Source organism: Cheilinus undulatus, linkage group 9, assembly GCF_018320785.1.
Source record: "Cheilinus undulatus linkage group 9, ASM1832078v1, whole genome shotgun sequence".
Lineage (NCBI taxonomy): Eukaryota > Metazoa > Chordata > Actinopteri > Labriformes > Labridae > Cheilinus > Cheilinus undulatus.
The window spans coordinates 42,297,502-42,323,272 of NC_054873.1; the positions used below are offsets into that span (position 1 = coordinate 42,297,502).

A 25,771-nucleotide genomic window follows, 5' to 3' on the forward strand; every position below is an offset into this window, starting at 1 on the left:
TCACTTTGAAATGTCCTAGAAGCACATGTTGATACTGTTCAGTGTGTTTTACTCTGCCTTTGTTGAAATATGAAAACATTTGTACCATGATTAATGCTCCTCTAACTTCAGTTTCTGTGTTGACTGAGGCCTTTTGTGCAGATTGTTTGAATATGCCTCTTTGAAAGCTGCTGCAAGACTTCTTGTGAGTCATTAAAGGAGAATGAAATTCCCTCTGGATTGTGTACTGTGTCATTAAGTCATATGTTTATTTATATTGCACATGCAAAACCTGACCATTTCACTGGTTCACCTTTTGAACTGTCATATGCTTTGGAAAACATGCCTATTATTCACTTCCTGTTCTGCACAGGCAAAAAAGCTTAAGAAAATATGAGTTTTCATAAATAAGAAAAAGAGATGAAGGTTTGAAACACTGGCTTGTTGAATGTTAGACCTTTTCATCGGTCAGGAACATGCTTTATTTCCCAGTCTATTCGTCTCAACCAGGTCATGTACTGTTGACTTTATGAAAAGCTGTTAACAGAAATACAGAGCTGCATTTGTGTTTGCAGCACTTCCAAGTTTTCGACATACTGAAATGTTGCTTCATGGAGCATAAACTGAACAGACCTATTTCAACACAGCCATCAGTCTTTTAAAGCAAAAGAAGAGTTGTTGCTTCAGCTTTTACACCTCTGATCGACTACTGTGATGTTTTATATTGTCATGCATCTTCTTAGTAACTCAGCACACTGGATTCAGTACAGATCTTATTGTCATTGTACCGTATACTGGAGTTCTTTGGCTTTCAAGTCTGCTTGTAGACTGAATTGCAGGCATGTTCTTGTTTATAAGGCAATATAACTTGCTTTCTGCATACTTTTGTGATGTTATTCATTTGAAAAATTATAGTATCACTCTGTGACCCATTCACAAGACCTACTTCTGCTATCTGTCCCCGAAAAGTGTCTTAAAATATGGAAAAGGCATTCCAGGTATGCTTCTCAAGCAGATTGGAATCTGCTGCAGGAGGATGTGGGTCTGGGGGAACTGGTCACTTGAAATCTTTTTAAAAGTAGATTCCAGGGTTTGGAAAATGCATTAGCTTTTTGGGTGCACTGACTAATGATTTCCTGCTCTGTAATACACAGTTGTTTTGTTTGAGTGTCTTGTGTGTGTGAACATGTTAACATGATGAACTGTGCTGCTGCCTGTCTCAGCCAGGAAACTCCTCAGTTACTTTCCTGGTTAAGTGAATCTGAATGTACAGGGCTGTTTGCATGAACATTCTTATCTCAATAACATTCTGATCAGAAATGAAGCCTTTTTTAAAATCAAATTGATGGCATGTTCTTGCACCTCACCATAGTTCTGCTACTATAGCAGTGCTGCAGCTGGCAGCTGTATACTACCTATAGTGCTGTTTCTTTAAATCTCATTTTACTTCAAGATAACCAAGAAAGTTTGGTGAACTAGTTAGAAGTAGTCTACACTTTGTGATATCAAACATTTCACTTTTTAACATTCATTTTCATTTACCTGACTCTCTGCTATTTTTTCCCTGGGGTTTAGCCTGTCATCACTTTTGATCTACAGTAAGCTCCTTGTTCCAGGTTAAAATCCCAGCAGGAAGTGATGCACTCTTAGCTAAAGATTACAAAGTAAAAGCATAACAAAGAACAGTTCCTTGAGAGGATCTCTTAGCTTAAAGGGATATTTTAGGATTTTTGAAGTTGGGTCCTATGAGGTACTTGGCTATAGTAGTGGCATTAGCCTCCAGTGATTCCATTGAAAGTTGATCTTGTGATTATCACAAGCTCAGAAAGATCTGCGGCATAATTGCTATAGATCGGAACGTTTTATCTGCATAGTTTAACGAGTTTTACGTAAAAATGGGCCAATAAGATGTGTTGGCTCGTCTGTATTCTGTCTCAAAAACATACAAAGCAATTCAACTCCCCCCCCCAAAAAAAAAAAAACCTTATGTGATAGGCACTTATTTACGATGCAGCTTTCGGCATTTTGTCTCCTTCCACCATGCACTGATATCCTCTGATCAGCCACACCAAGCTAAAACAAAGATGATATGAGCGATTTTGACTCGTGTAATGATGATGTGCTGTTTACTGCGGATACGAGAGGATATTTGTATGAACCAGACTATGCCGAAGGCAAGCAAACATATTTTCTTGGCCCATTTTTATGTAAAACTCATTAAACTACACGGATAAAACGTTCCCATTTATAGCCACTATGCCGTAGATCTCTCTGAGCTTGTAATAACTACAGGAGCAACTTCCACAGAAATCGCTGAAGGCCAATGCCACTACTATAGCCAACTACCTCATACTTCCAAAATCCCGAAATATCCCTTTAAATAACCTTAACTGGGTTACATACACAGAGAAAGCAACCAAACTGGAAATCCTTAAAAGTGTAAATGCTGTCACCTTAACTAGGGATCAATGGATACCAGTGAGTCATTCTGTACATGCACTCCTGCATATTTCTTTAGGCATTAATCATAAACAGCTGTCTCTCTCCTCTAATGCATGGTTGCAAAGCACACTGGCATAGCAATGCAGCCCTCATTTAAATGATTAATCTAGAAGTGAAGATCATAAGATATGTCTCTTTGCAATCCCTTGATTCACAAATCAAGATGCTGGTAAGATTTGCTTAATCTCGTCACAGAGAACTTCATTATTTTAATTCTAAATGATTTAATTTCATATGTGCCTTTGAATGTGTAACTAGTTGTGATTAGCAACAGAAATGCAGCTATTCACCACAGTTTACATTTTTATTTAAACCAATCATTTGAAAGCCTCAGCAAAAAACTATTCACAAAACAGGTCCCATTCAGACAATGTTTCCTCTGATGTCTTCTGTTATCTTTGCATCCGCCTTTACCAGCTGTTATGTCCAACACTACCTTAAGGAGAATATATGAAGCTTCAAATGTTCAAACTCACTACATAAAAAAAATTTATTGCCCTAACCTTTCAAAACCAATGGATTGGCCAGATTTCATGTCTGTTATCAGGAAGCTCAATCATGCACAGCTTGAAGCTGATATGTTTGTTCCTGGGCAGAGAATGACTGGACCAGTCATTCTCTTTTAAGGAGAACATGACAGGATGTGGTCAAGTGGTACTGTAAAACATGGTGGCCGTTGAAGAGATTAGTGTAGATGCAGTTTAAGTGGCAGTATTTTCTGAGGAGGTCACTGTCTACTTTAAAAGAAGATCAAAGAACCAAACTGGAAGCCTTTCCTGCTGGAAAAAGATATTTCTTACTCTTCTCACGACTTTGGTAAGAGTTTAAAGACCCTGTAAAGTGAAAAAATTAAAAAAAATTTGGGTTTGTTGTATGACAGGTTACTACGTTATGAACCTCCAGGTCAAATTTCAGTCAAATAAAAGATCTCCAAGTTTATAGAATTCCTCTTATCTTTGCATCCGCCTTCACCAGCTGTTATGTCCAACCCTACCATAAGGAGAATATATGAAGCTTCAAATGTTCAAACTCACTACATATAAAGAATTTATTGCCCTAACCTTTCAATACCAATGGATTGGCCAGATTTCATGTCTGTTATCAGGAAGCTCTATCGTGCACAGCTTGAAGCTGATATGTTTGTTCCTGGGCAGAGAATGACTGGACCAGTCATTCTCTTTTAAGGAGAACAAGGCAGGATGTGGTTAAGTGGTACTGTAAAACAAGGTGGCCGTTGAAGAGATTAGTGTAGATGCAGTTTTAGTGGCAATATTTTCTGAGGAGGTCACTGTCTACTTTAAAAGAAGATCAAAGAACCAAACTGGAAGCTTTTCCTGCTGGAAATAGATGTTTCTTATTCTTCTCATGACTTATGTGTGAGTTTAAAGACCCTGTAAAGTGAAAAAAAAAAAAACTCTATTTTAGTTTGTTGTTTATAAAAGTTTATAAAATTTATAAAATTAAGCTTCAAAATCATGAAAAATGAGGCAGTAAAATCTGCTCCAGGATGGTGTGGGCCTTTCTATTGAACAAGCTGAAGCCACGCCCACTTAAGAGAAATACAGTCCTCTCAAATAAAAAAACGCTACAATCTAAATTGAGGAAAGTACTCACACTATTAACCTGCCTCTTGACCTTTTGTTGACCTTAGAAGAAGAGAAAAAGTCAATTTTCTTGCTCAAATCTCTGTTATGATGCTTTAAATGATCCATAGACCACTGTGGCTGATAGATTTACCTCACAATGAACAGAAAAACAGCATTTAACTGACTGTTAACTTTCAATTAAGGCAGTGACATCAGCTAACAACAGACTGTACAGACATGAACTGCTCTGTGATTTTATATTGTAGTGGTCATTCCCCACTGTAGGCTCATGACTTCACGAGCCCACATATTTGCCCCGCTCAAATTAAACCAAGCCAGGAAAGAGGTAAAAAACTTTATAAATCCAGAATTCAGTCACATGTACTGTAGATCTCAGTGTTTTCACATGTGTACAGCAACCATATTCCAACATATCTCGTGTGTTAAGACACAAATTTTGGATTTTACTTTACAAGGTCTTTAATTCACCAACTGACTCCCTGTGATAACTGCTGCCTGGAGCTCCAGTAATGTAGGTTTCACCCTAGGGTGGCCCATGCTTACCACATCACAGATTGACAGACAAATGTTCGTCTAAAATAAATAATTGTCTGGGTTTCTTTTTTCTTTTTCTTTTTTTTTTCAAAAAATTCTGCCCTTCCCAAACAACTCCTATGGGCTGGGGAATTTACCCCATTGGGTAAATAGTCTATCAGGTGTTTCAGATTATCATCTACTGGGGATTGAGCTCAGGAGTTACAATTAAGATGAAAAGTCTTTTATTCAAATGACAGGATACTACAGCAGCCCTGCGATTGACTGGCGACCAGTCCAGGGTGTGCCCCGCCTCTTGCAGCTGGGATGGGCTCTAGCCCCCCTGCGACCCCCAATGGGATAAGCGGTATAGAAAATGGATGGGTGGATGAAGATACTATAGTCAAAGGGACATAAACTGATACCATACAAACATTAAAATATGCTTTTATTTGAATAACTTTTATTTCTTACTGAGATACATTGAAATGTGTCCTTTTTTTCCAGATAACAGCCGGTTTATTTTGGCTGCATTCTACAGATTAAAGCAAAAGTAAATGTTCTTAGAATTTTCTAACAGACCCCTGTAAATGTAGTGTTTATTTAAATTCCAAGAATGGTACGATCAAATTAAGCAGCCAGGGGGGAAATGCAGACACAGTGTTATTCAGTCCACATGCCAATGATTGATTTCAAATTTTAAGAAAACAGTCACTTTACAGCAGAGTCAAACATCTGTTATGTATTTATATCAGATGTTCCTGTTGTTTTACCAGAGTAGATTAACATAAATCCTGATCACAGTGAAACGTCTGGGCTCATTTTATAAAACTGTTGAAGCATATGAAGGCAAATGTGATACCAGTAAACTACGGCCTCATCCCTGGTTATTTTCTCACCTTGTCAAATAAGAGTTTGTCTTCCCACATGGGGAGCTGCTCCATTTGAAATTTGTTCTCACATATCAGAGACATCTCCTCTCTTTCTTTGACACCAGTGTCCTCTAGTGTGGGAAGTGTCAGCGTCAGTGTTCATCCTGTCACTCAGGAATGCTTTGTGGTGGTAATATACAGTATTGGCTGTCTGAAGAGGCAAGACTTTGTGGCTTTTTTCTTTGAGTAAATTCAAATGTGCCCTTTTGATGCAATGTGTTTTTAATGTACACTCAGGTCCATCTGCATTCAATGCACAGAACTGTGAAAAGCACTGTAGTTTCAACACTTTGATGAATGTATTTCCCTTTAAATTTAACTAGAAAATTCTAGTGATTCTGACAGATGAACACTTACATCATGCTGCAGCAAATGACATTTTAACAGCACAAAAAAATTTCCAATAAAATCACGAGTGCCCTACTAATGTTATGGCACACTCCTGGGATCTTAGTTGTTTGGTATAAGGAGGTCATAAATTTAATCCAAGCTTTATTGAGGAAGACTGTTCTCGTCCTGCCATCACAATAAAATCAAGCATGTTGGAAATGATTGCAGCTCTACTGTTTGGCTTGTGCAGATGTATTTCTCAGGGATGTGACCATTGTAAACAGCTCATAGGAGCGGCGGTCTTACCAGCAGCAAATGGGAAGCTTTAAACTAAAACAGCATGGTGGAGGGATGAAGAAACATGTAAGTTCTCCTGGCTGTAGTCTACTTGCAGGAATCTCCATGTAGCCAGCCTTGTAGAAGAGGGTGTTTTTTTTTCTTTTCAAAAAAAGTGCACCTTTTTACAGTTTCTCCCCTCTAATCATATGACAGACATATGTACTGCACATTGTGTCACACGCACAAGTTCTTAACACAATCATTAATGGAAGGATGAACACAAAAGAGGGGCTTTTAACAAGATTAAAGGCTTCTGTTTGGTCGGGCTGTTTGATTTGTTGGATTAATTTAAATTTATTGGCCATCATTATTTTAAATTCTGGACTTTTGGTCTGGATAAGGTTCTTTCTAATGTGCCATGGTTAAAGGTTTGATCTTATTCCTTAAAACATGTTTTCCTCTGATTTAGTGTTGATAAAGTACCTACCCTTTCACTAAATAGCCTTGGAGTTGCACAGTTCTGAACTCACCTCATCAAGATAGATCAGAATGACGCTTTAACAAGTCATGACTACACCCCGTTCCAAATTATTATGCAAATGATATTTTTCTCTGATTTTCCTGCATAGTTGATGCAAATGACAATCAGTTTAATTTTCAAGTCATCAATCATTAGAGCGTAATTCAAATTTTATTGAACAAACCTCCCAATGATAACTTTTTTTCCAAAATAAAAAACTCAAAATGCACTGTTCCACATTATTATGCACAACAGAGTTTCAAAACATTTTATAAGGTGTAAAGAACTAAAAATAGTCATTTGTTGAGTTTGCAGCATTAGGAGGTCATATTTACTGAAATCAAAAGCTATTTCAATCAAAAACATCTTAACAGGCCAAGTTCCATGTTAACATAGGAGCCCTTCTTTTATATCACCTTCACTATTCTGGCATCCATTGAACTTGTGAGTTTTTGGAGAGTTTCTGCTTGAATTTCTTTGCAAGATGTCAAAATAGCCTCCCAGAGCTGCTGTTTTGATATGAACTGCCTCCCGCCCTCATAGATCTTTTGCTTGCTTGATGTTCCAAAGGTTCTCAATAGGGTTAAGGTCAAAGGAGGATGGGGGCCACACCATGAGTTTCTCTCCTTTTACGCCCATAGCAGCCAATGACACAGAGGTATTCTTTGCAGCATGGGATGGTGCATTGTCATGTATGAAGATAATTTTGCTACTGAAGGCACTGCTCTTCTTTTTGTACCATGAAAGAAAGTGGTCAGTCAGAAACTCTATATACTTTGCTGAGGTCATTTTCACACCTTCAGGGACCCTAAAGGGTCCTACCAGCTCTCTCCTCATGATTCCGGCCCAAAACATGACTCCACCAGCTCCCTGCCAATGTCAAAGCCTTGTTGGGACATGGTGGTCATCCACCAACCATCCACTACTCCATCCATCTGGACCATCCATGGTTGCTCGGCACTCATTAGTAAACAAGGCTGTTTGAAAATGAGTCTTCATGTAGTGGCAGAATAGAATAGTAGGTTTATGCTCGACTGCAAGCCTCTGGAGGATCCTACACCTTGAGGTTGGTGGGACTCCAGAGGCACCTTCAAATACCTGTTTGTTGCTTTGTAATGGCATTTTAGGAGCTGCTCTCTTAATCTGATGAATTTATCTGGCAGAAACCTTCCTCATTATGACTGAGTCAGAAGAGGATTAGGGTCACAAAAAAAAAAAAAAAGATTTTCAGACACAATTTTTTTCTGAGATTAAAGTCAGACTCCAATGAAAAAAAAATCAGAATTCAGACTTTTTCTCAGAATTCTGACTTTAATCTCATAATCCTGACTTTTTTTCTCACGAGAAATGAAAGCAATCAAAGCTGCAGGGAAAGACACAAGGCAGGAAGCTAAACTAGACCAGGCACTTTTGGGGGAACTAACTACAAAATAAAACCAGAAACACATAAAATTAGAGTCGGGAACATGATTTAGGAATGTAAAAAAGACAAAAAATAAAACAATCACGACTAGATACAACAAAACATGTAAAATGCAGACTAAAGCAGAGTAAGGATAAAAAGCAGAGCAATATGACAGTAAGATGACATAAATTACAAGATCTTGCTTTGAATGTTTTAATCATATTTTTTTCATCACTACATTTTATAAAAAGCATTTTTAAAAACAAAATCAGATGTGAAAAAATCCTGTCAGAGTTTTAAAACAATCTTGTGGGCTCAGCTCCACAGGCCCCCTTTTCTCAAGCCCTATAGGCTCCCTCCCTTCATGTTAACACAGTTCATCGGGGTCATTGCTCTCTGTGGTATCAACCATGTCATGTATCATGAATCAAATGTTTCTGCTGCAGAACCACAATAGCAGGAGCAAGTTTTCTGTACATTGTTGCAGGCATGTATGTTAACCCCTACATTTCTACTCACCATGATAGCTTTCGGCTGCTACGTTTTAATATTTATCGTCAGTCCACCAGCCTTTAGCTTCTCTTCTTCTCTGCTGAAGTAGAGTCCCATGTGGCTAAACACAGAGCTTGCTCACTGTCTGGCATGTCTGCCCTGTCTGACACTGATGTGTTATAGAATAGGTTTTGTGTGTGCAGTGGAGTTGCATGGTGGGATTTAGAGCTTTGCACTGTATCACGATTTCATTGTTATTGCACAACGATCCTTTGCAGTAAATAGTTAAAAAGAGTTGTCTACATAGAGAAACGCCACCAAAAAGGCCAAATTTAAGCTGTTAATCACTATGCCAAGCATTCAACATGTTTTATCCATAAGCTACTTTTGTGCCCAGAAGCTAGTGAAATAGTCGGGCAAAAATAAAGAGTTAAAAAAAAACTCCTGGTGAAACAGCAGCAGGCAGGGATTAAAAAGCCTCTGTCTAAAGCCTGGATGAGCGGTGAGTCCAGCTTGGTTCATTACAGTTTTATCATGGTTTTAGTACATTAAATGCTGATCTTACCCATATTTCCTCAGCTGATGTCCCCCAGCCTCTTTTGTTGTAATGGAAAACCTGTCTCTTTTTAAAGATCCAGATCATTGGGGCCAGTTCAATAGAGCAAAAAACAACTCTTCATTTGGTACCAGTTTGCCTTTTTAATGTGTATTAAATAATGAAAAAAGATGGAGGAAAAGAAACTGGCACTCAAACGGGAGCAAGCTCCCACAGTTAACATTGAAGAGCCATTTCTTTGCACAGGTTTGTTCATGAATGGCACATCATTGCCTGGTTGCTTACCCCACAAGGTTTTTTCAGCTGATAGTTGATAGTTTAAACCAAAAGCATCCTTTTTACAAAATTAGGATTTTTTTTTTATGTTAACCACTAAGCTCTGTCCAAGACTCCCTGAAGACGCTGGTCTCTCTTTGTCTGGCTAGACGTTAGGAGGTCTGCAGGACACAGTCATTTGTAATACTGATCACCTTCATGCCAGGTAAATCTGTTAAACTGTGTATGTAGGAATTTTCAGATGGTAATTGCAGCGTACAGGTCCATTTAGGACTATAAAGTACTAACTTCCCTCTGTTCCCATTCATTCCCATGGCTGTTCTCCACTTCCTGCCCCCCAACAGACGTGTGGAATCACATGATTGTAAACAACCTTTAAGCCAGGAAAACTACCTTTAAGTCAGGTAAACTACCTTTAAGTCAGGTATGCCAAAAATGTGCTGCAAAATTACCAATGGGGGTGAAAAGTGAACAGAGGAGAAGAGGAGAAAGATTGTCAGAGGACATGTGCGTTTTTCTCTGCAGGCTTACCCTATACAGATATCTAGATATCAAAACTTTCTTTAATCATAATTTGTCAAAAAGTGAAAATAAGCTACACAGATCTCCAAATGCCTGTTCAGATAACTGAGAGGTCAGTTCTATGTCACAGTTGTCATTGTTTGTAACTGTTAATAGAGAAGACCCTGGAAGTAGAACCAGAACTTGCTTGTGGGAGTATGAACCCTTCTGGCCCAGGACAACCTCTGGATTCCCTCAGGAGCTGGAAAATATCTGTTGAAAGGGATGTCCAGGGTGACTAAAAGCTGGATCGGACAACACAAACTTTTTGTCTTTTGCCATGGCACCATGTTTAAAATTCTTGTCCTGTCTGGACCAGTCCTCCTGACCAATCATCATGTGCTGTCATTGTGACTGTCCCTGCGACCTTGTTGTACTCGTGAGCTCTGAAAAAAAAAGAAAACAACAAAGAATTACTAGTCTGCAAATTCAGGGATAAAATTATTACAATGCTTAGGTGGACAATGGATCGCAGCAATTAACACAGGAGAGGGTCTGTTTAAATTAAAAAGCTGCAATTCAATGCTTGTAAAAGCAGGAAAGTTAAAAATGTGTTTACATTTAAAATGGTCCTTAAAGATCAAAGCCACCCTCCTCTTCCAGGAGAGCTGAAGGAACTCGCGTCAGGATGACAAAGTTCCAGCAGGGGTGCAGATTCACCTCCACGCGACCATGTCTCTGTTAAAAACATTATATCCAGCTCATGGGAGTCATAAATGTCACTGAGGATGAGATTTTTATTAGACAGTGACCGGGCGTTTAAAAGAGCCATTTGGATTTTTCCCCTCCTTATCAACTGGCAGAGATGTGCAGTCCAGAGGACGCAGGTGTCAAGATGTACACCACCTCTCCTGCTCCACCTACTCTGTGTCCAGTGGGGCTGCACCAGTGGATCAAGTGTCAGAGATGCCACGTATACAGGCAGGATCCACCACTGCAGGTGGTCCTCACACCCATACCTGTGTGTGTTCCACAATATGAGAGAGGTTTTGGGAAGAGGGATGATTTTAGAAAAGGCTGGTTTACAATATATACAAATTAAAATCTCTGATACATATTTTACTGATCTTTTATCAACTATTTGTAATCATAACACAAACGCGATGAAATTAATGATTAAAACGAGGCACACTGAACGTTGGCAAAGAGGAATATGGTGAAAAGGTTGGCTGCAGAGCACAGAGTGCACACCAGACAGCAGCTGGATGCTCAGCAGACACACTGTCCAGAAAGAGAGGCTGATAGAGGTGGAGGGATTTTTCTACAGACATAGAGAGAGAACTATGTCTTTTGTCTAATTTGATCTTAACAAAGATTTTAGTGAGGAAGAACTTCACCATTTGCACACAGCTCCACTATGACCTCTCATTTTGAGGTCTTGACTGTGAACCTCATTTGATGTTTTGCAAGCCTTTTAAGACAAAAAGTCCAGGTGAGACAAAATGGTTAAAATAGATTGGGGCTTGAAGAGTGAAAAGTGTAGGCTGTGCTGACAAACTGGTACACAAAAATATATTAGAAAATAAGAAATCTGACTGCAACATTTCTTGGGTAAGACCCTCAGACCTCTCTATACTGAATTGAGTTAGACATATTCCCTTTTTATTCAGTTTGGAGCAAGTGCATTTGTTTGTATAACAAGACAGGCTTTTGAAAGCATCTAACCAGCAAAACCTCATTAAGATCAATAATCTCATTTACAAGAGTTTCTTTAGTCAGGAATAACCCTGCGTTCTTTATAGGTTCCTTCAGATGTCGTCATGGGGGCAAGACAAAATTTCTGCAACGCTACCAAAAGGCCATGTTTGGTGCAGGCAAAAAAGGAAGAAAAAAAGATCAGTTTAAAAGATCACAGAGACATGGTAGCAACAATGGATGGAGGAAAGGAAACTGGAACTCAAACAGATGCTAGCTACAGTGGCTCGTGTTAAATTGCTGTTTCGTAGAACAGGCTTGTTGGCGATATCATTATATCATTATGTGGTTGCTTACCCAACAAGGTTTAATAGAACATCACTATTTCAATTAAAGGCATGCTTGAGCCAAATTTATGTTTTTTATATGTCAAAGGGGCTCACCTAGCCCCTTAGCTTGGTCCAAGACTCCTCAAGACTTTTGTTTCACTTCATCTGGCTCGATGATGCTTGGAGCTTGGAGGTTTGCAGAACTGAGTAATTTGTGATATTGGTAAATTTGTTAAACTCTGGACAAACAATCGCTATTGTGTAAAGTTTTGGGATTGTACTCGGTGTATATAGACATTTTTTGATGATAATTACAGCTTTCAGGCCCATTTCAAGCAGCAAAGTACTAACTTCCCTCCGTTCCAGTTCTTTTCTAACAGCTGCTCCCCACTTCCTGACCCCATCAGGCATTCCCACGTCATCTGTGTCACATGATTGCAAACAACCGGTAGCTAATATGCAATCATAATTCTGTTATTGATCACACTTCATACTTTTATCTCACTGTAGAACAATGATACTGTACAAATGTTTTTATAACTTGTATGCATAATGGGATTTTTGAGTCTTTTCCTTTTTTTGTAATAGTGTGAAAAAGCCAAAAACCTGAATCAGTCCAATTTATTTGATACTTATGAGTATTAACAGGAGTTCAAGCCAACACACACTCCACAGAAATAGTGAAAAAAGTCTGTGTGCAAATAAGTCAAAGAAGCTTTGTGTTACTTACAAGCTCTAACAAAGTTGATCCCTCAGTTTGACCTCAGCAGCGGCACAACTCAAAGAGCTTATCTGTTCCCACATTCATACCTCATTAAATCTATTACTGCTGGTTCACTCACAACTTTCATCTGGTCACCTCAAAGAGGACTAACCCACAAAACAGTCATTCTTTAAGTGTAGGGGTTACATGGATGACATGAGGGACTGGCAGTCTCTCTCTAAGTATTCAAAGCTTGTGGTATTAGAATGCACAGTGCTAGTACAAATGTTAATACAGCTTAAATATGAGAATTGTAAATAATGTGATGTTATTCTTAATGAAAACCTTTTCTAAACCATGCACCCTCAAGTTTTCCTTAGTACTAACATACATCATTGTATTTGTGAAAGCCCTCCAAAAGTGAAATTAGCCCACTGTTTCCCCATTCTTCATGGATGCCTGATGAAATGCTTCAGACTCTTATAAAGGCAGCAGTAGAGAAGTCTTGGTGTTGACAACTGGAAAAGAATCAGCTTTGTATCCATCCAGCAAGCCTATTAGTTGAGCAAATAAGTTAAGCTAATAAAGGGGGATTTTTCTTTGTAGGATATTTTGCATTAAAGTTTTGAACATCAGATCAATTACATTCCCAAAGGACCAGCTGTTCAACAATCATTTCTGGGTCCAAGATACTTGATTTGGTTAAAATTAGAGCTCAGAGTGAGTCAGACACAGGGTTTCTGAGTAATTCTTGCTTCTTCTTGGCAGTGAGTTTATGGTCATTGCCCTGCTGGATGGAGAATCTTTGATGCAGTCTGAGATGCCAAGAATCTCTCTTCTTTGCTCTACTTTTCTTCCTCTTAAACCTGACTTTTACCCCAAATCTCTGCAGCTCTTCCATCTTTGACTGTGACTCCAATTACCCCTTTCCTTTACTTGGCCTCAGGCAAAGATGAGCTGCCTTTTTTTTGTCTTCATAGGAAAGCATCCAAAGAACTTCTTCCCAGACAAGGATGGACTCCCATATCAGATAAAATGAATTAAATGTCATTAGATAATCTGATATGATAAGATTATAAAAATAAGATTAGGCAGGATGGGATGGGATGGGATATGAAAACACAAGACTTATGAAAACTTACATCATGCAGCAAGTGCTTTTATCAGAGAAGATTCATGCATACTCAGATTTGTAGATTGTGACCATGACAGTTTTACAGGGTTAAACATTCTCTGTCTCTCTATTTCTGTATATCCCAAAAGCCCTGGCACCAGATCTCTGGTTAATATGAGTCTGGTTAAGCTTGAGGTTGCTGGTAAGAGGAAGTTGTTCCTTTTCAAAGAAACTTCCCTGAATGCTTCTTTGTTGTTTGCTCATGGTTAATCATTGTTGAGTCTTGAAAAATAATATGTCAAAGAGTACAGCAGACAGAGCAGGCACTTTCTACAGTCTCTTAGTGAAATGTCTTGAGATAATATTGGTTATGGCTTGGCTCCTCACAGATATACCCCTTAAACCCACTGGGTCTATGTGCACCATGATATGTCTGTGCTGTGGTTTTGTTACATCTGACAATGCATGCCCTCACAGGTTAATGCAGAACCAAAAAGAAAATCATGCAAACATGTTACTTTGCTTGTCCATGGTTGATTTGCTTTTCATTTGCTTCATGTTTTGGTGTTACTTAGATATAGTGATGGGCTACACAATCAGCAGTCTGTACTTGGTGTTTTATGTTGAAAATAACTGGAGGTATAAGCGTAGCCATGTCTGACTTCCTGTTTGGTTTGTGCTGCCCATTATTTCAGTGTGCTGGAGTCTGTCAAGCCTTTAGAGGCACAGACCATTTTTCAATTTGTAGAAAGTTAGCAAGTAGTATCATGCGTCCATAAAATTAATTTATTAACCCTACCGGATGCCTTCTACAGTCATTTAAATTGTTTGTCTGGTCAAGGATGGGAGCAACTGCCGGATTGGCAAAGACAGTGTGGCTGCAGACCGTTCATCGCTCATCTCTGACGGCCGTTCTCACAGGCCGCATCTCTGAGATGCAGTGCATCTCTAAAACTTCCAAATATAAAGTTGGTTTAAACTTACGCTGTAAATCTATCACTTTCAGGGCTGAAATTAACACAAACCTTTCAAAATAAAACCAGATTACACTTCCGGATTAAGTGTTTAAGATATACATCTATTTATGATGAGTTAGACAGTTGAAGCCTTTGTTTTGCATCTCAGGTGTGCTGTTTGTTAGAACCATTACATGTAAAATAGTCTACGACTAACGATGTCACTTCCTCTTTTTCTTCACTGGTGGTTATATGTGGTTGGCATTTGTTTACTTCTTCTTCTTCTATTACCAGTACTTAGTTTTCATCTGAGATATGCAGTGTCTCACATAAGCGGTCTGCTGGAGGGCTGTTTGAGTCTGCAGCCAGACCCCTCTCACCTCAGCCCTGTACTGCTCCAGCCTCCTCTTTCTATCATCCAGGCCTGTGCCAGGCCCATGCCCCACCTCTCCAGGTAACCTCTCAGCTGACCCCTGCAAGACACATGTGGCCACCCTGAGGTCTGGTCTGACTCACTGGGTCCTGGGCACCCAGTATGTCTGAGATGGGTCAGGCCCAGGAAGTCTGACAGGTAACTATAGAGGTACAGCCGCCAGTCCTGTATCCAGATTCTGACAATGATACCCAAAAATGCACTGAAGAGAAGCCATCACAAAGGAGTCCAGCTGGCACTTTGAGGCCATCAGTCAGTATCCAGGCCTTACTAGATAATAGTAAAACAGGGAGGACCAAGGACTGAAAGACTCTGACTTTAGTCCACATGCTCAGACACCATGAGCACCACACCAGTGAACCCATCACCCCACATGTGAGTACAAGGTTGTGGTTATCTCAGCCTCACAGTCAGCTAAGGATGGATTATTGTTTGTGAGTGGAGGACAAACTTTCTTGAAGTGACAAGAAGGACAGGCAAACAATCAAAAATTTTAATCCCAATTAATCTCAGACATTCTGTAGTTAATGGAAATTAATATTCCCTTTTGTCCCACTCAAAATCATACACTTTTGCGTTAGAACTTTTTGTTTCACTTTAGGTTTGTATTGTTTAAAACTGTTCCCAATTGACTTACTGTCTGGATTTAGGTTGGATTTATTTTAAAAGGTAATAAGGAACCTTGGGTCGATCAAAGATTATGGCATGGCATGATTGTGGCACTTAACCATGATAAAGGAACTTGTTTTGGATTGATTAGGAAATAAGGGGACATTAAAAAGGTAAATGTTTTATAACACATAGTGCAAAGGGCTTTTGACTTGTCTTCTAAGCCTTCTGTGAGTCGTTTAGACTGAAGACATGAAGGAGCAGTGGTGGACTTATTTTCATATTACTGTGTCTGCAGGGAAGCGCTGCAGTGACTTAACCAAAGCATGCTGAAAGGGACAATAAGTGATGAGTTTAATATTACTGAAAAAATAATGCACTAATAATGGATCATGATAACTGCATAAATGCTGACAACCTCGTGATACATTAACCCTTTGCAATTACTGTCGAGTTCGTGGGTAAGGGACCAGTGTCCCAGTGTCTATACTGAAGGGAAACTCAATGAAAGCAGATCTTATGACACAAATATTTTGTACACAGCAGCCATGCCATACACATAGAATACCAAGATTTGTCAAGTGGTTTGCGTATTAAAAGACCAGCGGCAATAACATTAAACACAGCTATACAAGGAAAGAGCTATTCTAAACAAGTCAGACAACTGCATACTGATGGTGAGCTGCACTTGTATAGTTAGTATAATAGCTCTTTCTCAGGTCTTTCTTTTTTGTAATGTATGTGGGAACAATGTAAATCACTAAAATTTGTGTTTTTCTGCCTTTACAGTTGTGCAACTGCTATGGCATATTTGTGGCATCTATTCAAAATCTGACAATTGATTTTGTCAATGTATGGCATCTAAAGTCTGGTTATAGACAAGACTTGCTCCTTATAATGCTTTACTGATACAGACTTGGAGTATCTGATTCCCTGCTAGAAGCTTAAACTACTGAATGAGCGTGCTCAGTGGCAGACTTACGCAGCTGTGGCTCTGTGGTACAGTAGGTCAACGCTCAGTCAGAAAGTTGGCAGTTCTCCAGCTTCTACCGTCTACATATCAGTGTGTCTTTGTGCAGGACACTTAGCCCAGTATAACTCCCAGTACACACAAAGTCTTATAAATGGGATTACTTAACTATGATGGGCATCTGGTATATAAGTTGGCACCAGTGAGTGAACAGGTGAATAAGACGCGATGTACTGAAGTGCTTTGAGCTTTAAGAACACTAAATTTACCATTACCTATTGAAGACCTCTGATAACTGGACACTGACATTCAAATAACAGCGAATTTTGTGTCACTTAAAACTGTCTGAAAGGGACATAAGGAGGGAAACAGCACTTTCCAACAATCAAAACATGCATGTTATTTCTAACTATGTCAGGGGTTCCCAAACTCTTCAGCCCGTGACCCCCAAAATAACAGTGTCAGAGATCGGGGATCCCCACCTTCCCTTGAGGGGGATAGAGTGTACAACATTGTACAAAGCATCATGTATAAAACTTGCATCTTAGGTCATTTTTATAACCTTTACTCACATTTCAGCACAGATATCACTTAATATCTATGTTTTTATTTTAAATTGAGCTCTTTTTAATTTCCCTTTGTTTTTTGGAAAGCATCCCGCGACCCCCCTTCACTGTCTTGCGACCCCTCTGGGAGTCCCAACCCCCAGTTTGGGAACCACTGAACTATGTTATAAATGACATCCAAGTGAAATAACATTTACTTTTAAAGCTGTATGTTTTAAACCCTCAAGTTTAACATTACATGAGATGCTGAGAAGGGAATTCATGCATTTTTTTGAAAGCCAGCATGGCCAATTGGTCAGAATCCAGATACTTTTGAATATGGCTCAATTAACAAATTGTGACACTATTAATAGCAAAAATCCATGCTGAATTAAGGAGAAGGATTCAAAGGAAGTTATGTGAGGAAGGGATGTGGTAAAAAAACAACAAACAAGTTGTTTTTTCTACCAGAGCTAAAACATAAAAAGTAATCCATGAGGATAAAAAAGTGAATGCTTAGAATATAAGATTTTGTTTGCACATGCAAGGCTCACCTAGGTTTAATGCTGAGTTCTTCTGCAGTGATCTGCTTGGATGAAGCAGAGAAGAACAAATAATGGCCAAAACATCATTCTTTCAGTGACTTCTTTTAGTCTTTGGGACAAAATTATGTAAATCTGTTGCTTCTTCTCTACGTGGCAATGACTAGAAACCTTTCAAGGCCTAACTAAGCTAATACTGTACGTCAAGGACTTAATAGTGAATTGTGAATATTCTGACATTTAAGTTCAGATATCATGTATAAATATTTCCATGGCATATTGTTGATGTTTGCTGTTCAAATGCAGGACTGTTTCCTGTTGTACTCTTTGTTACAGCTGCATGTTCTCAATGGTGTTTGTGGTCAGAGGGGAACAAGCCAGACAAGTCTCACAGCATGGCCAAAAGCTCATTTGTCTGCTGGTTGATAGTAATCACTGTTAATGGAGGCCTGCAGCCTGCAGCCTGCCACTAATGTTACATAATCAGTGCTTGACTGCAATCTGCTGAAAACCTGTTAGGTCATTCAGATCCACAAGCTGTGTAGATGTGGTGCAGTCAGAGCCAACAGACTCACAAATTCATGACTCAGTAAAGGCATTTTAGCTCAGAGTGTACAATTCACTATTAACCTGTGTCTCCTCTTGTCCTATAGGACTACGCTGGTCTGTAAGGGTTTTCAACAAATACATGTGAATAATCTTGTGCTGCCTCCAAACTTTGCTCCTGCAGTGGGTGCCTTTTCGCTTTTGTTTGGTTTTTCTTGGCTATCTAAAAACAGTAGTCCATGACTGCAGCATTTTCAAGCAGCAAAGAGGAATTGATTTCTTGTATAAAATGCTGACAGTGCATAAACGTGTACTTTCCAATACCAATACCTGCATTTTCAGCAGTATTGGATGTATTAGCGATGCTGGAATTGGAACAATTCTAGTCTTAACCTAAAGATTAATGGCATCTTGTTTGGATGCAGAACTGCTTTTATTTTGAAAGAAAACAAGGAACTTCAGGAAGATCAAAGCTGAAAAAAAGGACTTGTTATGGACTGAAAAGGAATTAAGTCAAATTTTTTATTTCACAAGGTGAACCGCACTTTTGACCTATCCATAGAGCAGTCTGTGAGTTTTCTTAAGTGGAATAATTTATTAAAGAACAGCTGTGTATTTATTTTACACCACTGTGGCTATAGTGGCTTAACCAAAGTGTAATAGAAAGGGCAATATCGAATAAAATTAATCACGATTAAAACAAGAAATACACTGGGGTGCAAATGGCCTTGTGGTTGTAGGCATACCCCATGTACGCCCACCTTTCCCTCATGTCACTCACTTGTCCCTGTTTCTGACACTATCTACTGTTCTTCTCAGTCAAATAGGCCCAAAATAAATCTTAAAAAAACAAACAAACAAACAAACAAAAAATGCACTTATTTTGGCTTTTGGGGCAGGTATGTTTTTGTGTTGTCATGTGGATAAAGATATTTCGAGACTGAATCATGCATGGATGGGATCGTTTTTTAAAATGGGAAGAAAACCTCCACTTTCAAAAATAGCCATCTAAGTGTGGATTGGGTCTTAGTCTAAGCCCAGATAAGAACACAAAAGCAGTTGCATAAGTTCAAGCATGTGGTGACAAGCCTCCCGAGACCCCAAAATTGCTTCATATGAAGCATTTTCACCCAGACTCAAATTTTGTCTTTAACAGTGCAGGTTCATCTGCAGCAAGAATGATGGAGTACACAAGCTTTTACATGATTAACCCTTCAAACTGCTGGAATGAACTCATTTTGTGTCAGCACTTAAATGGACATGCAGTTCCTTGAATAAAGCAGTTTAATGTGATTGACAGGATCTAAAATGAAATCTTTTCTGATGCCAGACTTCTGCTGAAATGTGCAGCTGTGTATTCTCAAACTAAAGTGCAGTCCTTCACATGTGGCTCGTATGATTCATCTTTAAGTAATGATGAGTGTCCTCTTTACACACAAAGACTTCCAGATGGTGCAGCAGCACTTTCACCTCAATACCTGAAAGAGGAGATCATCCTTTTTCAGACTCACATACATGCACACATGCATGTGGTGGAGGTATGTTTCTACAAAGCGGGACACTAAATTGTTGCTTTTAGTATTTCAGACAGTTTATCAAAGTTTTGACATAGGCCTCTGTTTTGAAGCTTAAATAAGCTGTTCTGTTACAGTTTTGTCAAGCAAGACTCTGGTTTATATTCAGATGAATATAGAATAGTGTTTTTTAAAAAACTTGTGTTGTCTTAGGGACAAAAATTATACATTTCAATCTATAACAGCAGCAACAAACACACAAAATTTAATTTTTTAACTTAAATTTCTTTTACTTTTCCTCAGAAAATCAGAAAAAGTCAAACATTTGCAGGTGTAGTAACACTCAGCAACACTTCTCAAGCTCAAACAAATCAAGCAAAAGAAACATTTGAATGCATATTTAGTTTACTTATGGGAAAAGCACTTACAGTCCCTTCATATGTTGCATATCTAACAACACTTTTTCAAAGTTGTCTTGTCAATATGCCTTTGTATCAACATCATTATACTAAAGGTGTCTCAGTTTTTCATTGCATTACAATAATAACAGACTGTGTTATTTTGATCTGCTGGCTCCAGACTTTATGCTTCCTTATCAAAGCTATGCTATAGCATATGTCATTTTTCCACAGGGCCCTAGGCCCTACGCACGAGCCTAAGAACGCAGCCCATGTGCACCCTTAAAAAAATGGAAATACCTGCAGAAATAACGGAGACCACTAACCCTATGATAGGCTGCTGAGTAGCACTGATGACTGCCAGAGACTGCTGGTTTCTGAGTAATGTCTACAGCCAGCGTGGTAACACAATTTCAATTTTGGCTGGGCCTATTGACATCAAAAGTTTATACCATCTCACCTTCTGATCGGCTAATATTTGCTATGCTTTTTACATGAAAATGTAAACAATATTAAGTTCACTAAGCCTCAGACAGAGACAGCTTTTTTGAATACGCCTGCACTGTGAGGTTCTGGAGACAAGGGAGGCCGACTCCTTTCAGCTGCGTTAGCAACTGCTGTAACTTAACCCAGTCTTACTATACTCTTGTGAGGACTAATGCCCAGAGGCACCAGCTGGACTTCTTTGCAACGACTTCTCTTGGCACATTTTATAATATCATTGGCAAGACTGTTGATGCACTCAGGAGAGCAGGGATGGGAAGGGTCAGCTGCTGGAAACAGGAGTGCCAGCTGCACTTCTATGGGCACCTGGCACACTTCCCGGGGCCTGATCCAGCTCACCAGATAATGGGTGCTCAGGACTCAGTGGGCTGGTCCAGTGTTGGGGTGGCTGTGTTTGTCATGGAGGAGTCAGCTAGGAAGAAGCCTGAAGAGTTGGAGCATGGGCCTGCAGCAGGCCTCAATGATGGTCATCAGGAGGCCAGAGGAGTACAGGACCAAGGTTGATGCAGTGAAGTGCTGAACCAGCAAATGCTCCAATACCTGGGAAGAAATCCTTTCTTTTTGCCAGTCAAGATTACTAATTGTGTTTAAACTGATTCCGGAAATAGATGACGACTAAGATAGACAAAAAGAGAGATGGGGCATTTCTATGGAAAAAGACTGGTACAGAGCATTGTCTGTCTGAGCTTAAATCACCAGAAATAGAGAGAGAGAGGAAGAAAGCAAAAACAATTCAGAAGAAGAAAATGCCAGGTATGTCAGATTGCCAGTCAAGCATTGCCCTCATGGTTCATCTGCTGCTAAGCTGAGAAATGTGAAACATGACCACACCTGTAAGCCTGGCTGTGTAAAATGCATAATAATAATATGTTTACATTCTCTTAAAGGGGAAACTGTGTTTTATGTGTTTAAAAGCATTCAAATATATAATGTTAACCAAAAGTATAAGCAAAGAAAATTTGTAAGTTTGGCCAAATGGAAAAGTGCATGGCCCACCTATAATGGTCTATATCTGGTCTACAGGCATATTGTGTAGTCCTGCATTTCCTCATCTGTGTCTCTCTCAGTGGCTGAATGAGCGCTCCCCTGAGCTGACAAAGCATCCATACTTTCCATCTCCTCCGATGCCTCCTCTCTTTTCTTCTTTTCAGTGACAGCAGAAACATTGACTGCTCAGTATTTATCAGCCCCAATGCCAAGATCATGTGCTTGGTTTCTGTTGCCATTTGCGTGGATTACTGCAGAGCGACAGGGACAAAAGTATGAAGAGCTCACAATGGCGTAGGCCACCAGGGTCCAGTTACGACACAGATTTAACACAAAAGTATAAACACATTGCTGACCCCCCACCCCACCTCAGTCACCACCACCATCACTTTTCTTTACCTCTGACTCTTTTTACTGCCTCTGTGTGTTCCCATAGCAGACACGGCTTAACGGGGGTTATAAAGAAAGGGGGTAGCAAGTGAGAGCAAGAAAGAGGGGGAGATGTCAGTTATGCTGACCAATGCTGTGGGCTTCACACGTGAGAAATACAGCTGCAAATCCACAACATAATGTCAAAGTAATGTACCTCTGGGACAGAGTTTTAAGTACTTACTGTAATGCAACAGCAAAAACAATGCAAACTCCTCGATGAGGAGCTACTATGCTAAAGAGAGACTTATGACTGGTATTTATTGATGCAAACAAGTTACAGGAGCATTATGAAAGTCAAGTCAGTAAACTTCTCCTTAGGACATTTGTTCAATTATAAGGAAAGCACGTGTTAAATCTGCTGTTGAGTTCTTGGTGAGGTTATCTCCTTCAGGTGTCTTCCATTGTTTTTTAATCTGAAGTACCCTCAGAGCACAAAAAATGTCTTTCTCCTAAGAGATGATCATCTTTCTCTCATTCTGAGCAGTATCTCTTACAAACCAGCATGTTGGCAAAGAGCCTGAGTCATATTTCAGATAAGAGCTGTGCATTTCTCACCTCATGCTGAGTACCTGTCTCTGGGTGTATTATGCCTGAGAGAGTGAGGAGGATGAGACAAGGCAAGAACACAGGAGCTAAGAGAGTGGAGTCCTTTCAAAACAGCTGGTTTTGAAATGACAAATAAAACCATTTTGCTGTTTTTTGTATTGTTCTTTCACAATATTGCATGTATTTACCTCATTAATGCATCAGACATTTTCTCCTTTTTATGCTCAATGTTGTACTGCTGTGAAAATGTGTCTCTGACTGGGTTGTTACAATGACATAATTTTAAACTTGGATACAGCAGTGGTTAAAGTTAAATGACCTCAGTACATATTTTGATACCATGGTCACACAAATAGAAGACCAAGGCCCCTGAAGTTTCTCTAATCTGGACATATGGAAGTATTGTATATGTGGTTGAATTATCAGTGTGGTTGTCCACAACCTAAAGACATCATTTTGTAATTAAACTTTATTTTAAGCTAGGAATGACATATACTTACAGATTATGATGAGGACATTTTTAGTAACTCCTGCAGAAACTCCAAGCTCACCTTGTTGAGGTCATGAAATTTTGTTGCTATGCACTGAAAAGACCAGGGCTCTCATTTATAAACCACGTAGAATGTATAAAACAGGACTGAAGTTGGTGTTCACCACTTTCTGCACAAAGTATGTGATCTATAAAAAACAGACCTGATGGTAAAGGTGCAAACCCGTAAGCAAACTCTGACCCGTGTGTATGAACGTTTTGGAGGCAGAGGGGAATCAGCGACACATGGTGAGATGGTGAACTGAAGCATTTTTTTAAATTAATGTATCTGAAACATTTAATTTCACTAAATACAAAACTTTATTACACAATCCACATCAGTGCAAGTAAACAGTTTCATTTTTACGCATGGCCAGTGAGTGCAAACAGTTCTACTGTTTCTGGTGCTCTGCCTGTTTAAAGAGGGGGTATTATATAGGGGTGGGTAAAAACATCGATTAATCGATGCATCGCAATATTTCCCCCCTCAATTCAATATTGATTCAGCAAATCCTCTGAATCAATTCACCTCCTGGCCAGTGGGGGTCACTGTGCGTGTAATTCACGTTGTATGGAGGGAGGCTGCACTCAACCAAAAAACAACCAACCACAACCATGTTATGTGAGGTTTATCACAATTTCCAAGAAGAAAGAAATATTATTAAAGTTTACATGCACTTTACTTTTTCAGTGTTTATACAGAACTGGCATGATTTTTACTTTTGTACTCCTTTTGCACAGATAAGTTATTATTGTGCAAATTTTTATTTTCAGATGTTTTATTGCTAAAAAATTTGAGGTGACCTATCACATATGTTCACAAAAATAATTATTAAAAAATGTCAACAGGTCATTTGTGTATTGCTACTTCTTACTGAATCAACATCAAAGCATTTAAATCAATATCGAATCGAAATTGAATTGAATCACAACCTAAAGAACCGAAATTGAATTGAATCGCAACCTAAAGAATCGAAATTGAATTGAATCGTGAGGTTCTTAGCAATACCCGGCCCTAGTATTATACTTTTCCAATTTTTACAACATAAATATAAAGTCACAATGTTGGGTGTCCATACTTCACATATGCAAATTTTCAAACAGCAAGATAAACGTATGTGGAAGTAATTTTGGAATTAGAGTGTAAACTGATGAAAACGGTTCGTGGGAATCTCCCCGAGACCTTCCTGAGATGAGATTTCGATGGAGCGAACTGATGAGGTCATCGCAATAGGATCTCCTGACTGGTTTGTTCGTACTGCCGGCAAAGCGGAACAGACCGCCCCCACAATATGAACACAGATGAATAAATACACCGTTAAATGCGGCGAGGGATAAGTCCACCATTATCAAAGCCATTTAGTAACACAGTAATTAAACACTTACCAAACAGATACGTCCTGCTCTATCCTTCACTGCTGCTCGTTTTCTTCCCCCTCTCTCTCCAAACTATCAGGATCAGACTCCGGGTCTAACATGTACAGACGTATATCAAAATTCGCCACATTTTACTCAGTCGGACCGGTTCATTCAAAGTTTACAAGTACGTAATCATAGCCATATTGGAGGGGGCGGGCACAAAATATTGAGCCCTGGCCAACCTCCGGAAAATCGGCCAATCGGAGGAAAGCAGGTCCCTGGGGGGATGTTTAAGAGACAGCAGTGAAAATTAAGTGTTTCAGACGGAGGTTGAAATAAGGGTTTTTCAGGACGCCAGTGTGAGAAACATGAGGAGTTTTTTGAGCTGTAAACCATGTGAAGCTACCAAGTGGGTATCAGAGAGATGGTGTAAAGCCTTGAAAAAAGGCATAATACCCCACTTTAAGCAGCAAGCTCAACAGTATATTACTGCTGCAGTCAATTCAAAGGAGGAGGGTGGAGGGGAACCCTTATATCACATATATCACCCCAATCAGGGAGAGATGATCAGATCAGGTTTTTTAATGGAGATTGATCTGAACAACAGAATAAACCACCCCTCCTGATTGGAATGAAATTTCTTTCCAAGTGAGCCAGATTGGGGAATTTTGTTTTAAATGAGATGTTTATACAGAGCATTTTTATTCATATCCATTTCTCGTCCAATTGCAAGTGGTCCATTTTAACATAGTGAGGTTGTTGTCTAACTGTCCTTTCATTCACGAGCACCTCAGTTTGGGTGGCAGAATTTTCTTTTTCTCAGACTTGTTGAGGACATTCTGCTTTTCACCTTCAAACCTTGATCGATGTGCTGAACCAACATCACTTTATTTCCATCCCATACAAAGAATGCAAAAAGAGTGTGTGAAGGACTGGCTGGAGTCTGATTAACATGTATGCATTTCCAAGTTGATCAGAATGTATACAAAGAGAGAATTGCATAAAGATGTGGGCAGGCACTGTTTTAGAAATCAGTTGTTTCTGGTGCACACCATTTCCTTGTACTCTTTTAGTAAAGATTCTATGCACTATTTTATGAATGATGCCCTTGTGAAAGTTTTTCTTACCTTGGCAGCAGTTGCAATAAGAAGAGATTGGGTGTATGCAC

At 39.3% G+C, this 25,771-nt stretch overlaps 1 protein-coding gene across 1 annotated transcript in view; it reads left to right on the top strand.

The window, feature by feature from the left end:
• il34 (interleukin 34) overlaps positions 1-25,771 on the top strand; it is a 93,912-nt gene that overhangs the window by 36,458 nt on the left and 31,683 nt on the right. The window lies entirely within an intron of this gene.